This window comes from Chrysochloris asiatica, unplaced genomic scaffold (assembly GCF_000296735.1).
Source record: "Chrysochloris asiatica unplaced genomic scaffold, ChrAsi1.0 scaffold00302, whole genome shotgun sequence".
In the NCBI taxonomy this organism is placed as follows: Eukaryota; Metazoa; Chordata; class Mammalia; order Afrosoricida; family Chrysochloridae; genus Chrysochloris; species Chrysochloris asiatica.
The window spans coordinates 1,287,925-1,289,881 of NW_006408820.1; the positions used below are offsets into that span (position 1 = coordinate 1,287,925).

The window sequence follows — 1,957 nt, forward strand, 5'->3', positions numbered from 1 at the left end:
CTATGAGTCGGAACATCAATGGCACTTAACAACAACAACAATGGGTCACTATGCATTGAAATCAACTTGATTACAGTGAGTTTTATTCATTAGAATATTATTTGATTACTAAGTTTCTTAGCACTTATTAAATTTCATGCCCAAGATGGGCATCTTACTTACTTCACAAGTAATATGACCAAAACCAAAAATAAGGAATAATATTGTAGGAGAATAACAAATCTGTGTTTATTTGCAAACCCTGGTTACAACATTCATTGGTCATATGATTTTTAACAAGCCACTTAGCCTTTCATCTGTAAGACAGGGATAACTGTGATGACCGCCTTTTGAAATGATTGTGAGAATTACATGAGTTAATATATGTAAACTCCTTAGGAGGCTAACAAATAATAAACATTATGATGTTTTATCTATTATAATTATCTACCTGGAAAGTTCAAGAAAAATCTATTTAAAAAATATTAGAGCCATTCAAGAAAGCATAAAAAATTAACAACTTCTCCACATGTCAGTCACATCCAATTAGCAAATGTCATGTAGAAAAATATACCGTCACATAGCAATTATAATCATTAGGGATCTGGGGATACATATAACAAGATCAGTGTAAAACTTGTATGAAGAAACTACCATACATTACAGAAACTCTTTAAAAGGACTTGAATAAAAAGTGATATATTAGATTAATGCCTGGAAACATTCAGTATTATAATAAAAAAGATTGTAACTCTTCCCCAAAGTAATGGTAATTTAATATTGTCCCAACTAAAATTACAATAGACATTTCCAATAAATGTTGACTGATTTTCAAATTCATCTATCACACTTGGATAGGCAGGAATTCTTTCTTTTTTCCTTTTTTTTTAGTAATGGAGCAATTTTAAAAAATTTAATCCCTTTATTATATATATTTATATATTTACGAATGTGGTTAGTGATCACATCTGTGGGTTGATTCTTTTAAAAAGTAGAACCAATTATTAGGGTAGATTCTATGCTTTCTTCATTACATGGTGGAATATCTTGTGTAGATGTATTCTGTTGTTGGAATGACAGCTTGAACCAATTTCAAGAAAATTAAAAGATAACTATGAACACCATGAACTCCTCTCCTTCTACAATGATTTTTAACGATTTTCTTCATTACTTCAGCATGCAGAGGAGCTGGTTAGGTGGGAGGAGGCAGAGATGAGTGTGATTTTCAGTGACCACTCTTTTCTTGATGTGATCTTGATTGATTTCTTCATACATGTATTTGACTGTTACAGGCTACCTTTGCTCATTATAGCCAAATAACAATAGTCATGGTGTTTGATAACAACATAAGCAATATAAAAGTTGTAAGTTCTGGTTTTCAAAATAGCATCTTCACCTCCAATATCCAATAGCTTTACAAGCTTCTACTATTTTCCTTGTGTCTAGGGTCGCTTCATCATGTCTAGGTTTTCAACAATCTACTTTCTTCATATTCTTCCATATCTGTAGTTTCTCCTTCCTCTTCCTCGCATAATGCTGAGCACTCCTGGAGTTTTATACTGTCCTTACTTTCAAGTGAAATCTCCTTATGTGCTTCAGTTATTCCTCCAATATATCTACCCATCCCCATCATCATTGTCTTCTTCAATGATAACTTCCAATTCATCTGAATATTCCATTTGTTTGCACCACTTGTACCAGGGCACATTTTTGGCTACCAAAACTTGTTTGCCTGTTGGTTGATATGCCTTCAATTTCAATTATTCCCTTGTAACCCATTGCTGTGTTGGACAGTGGTGAACTAAGTGATCTCCAGCTGCCGCAGATATCTCTAGGGTGAGAACACATGTTTCCTTAAACTTTGATCCCTTGTTTTCCAGTGTCAGTCACCTCCAGTGCCTTTCTCTTCACCATATTAATCACAGTTTCTATCCAGGGGGTGGGTAGTGGCCAGATCCAGGATGGGGTGGGAAAGGCA

At 34.1% G+C, this 1,957-nt stretch overlaps 1 pseudogene; it reads right to left on the bottom strand.

Annotated features, from left to right (window-relative positions):
• Positions 1-1,009: 1,009 nt before the first annotated feature.
• The window catches only part of LOC102819973, a 31,575-nt pseudogene continuing 30,627 nt past the window's right edge, over positions 1,010-1,957 (bottom strand).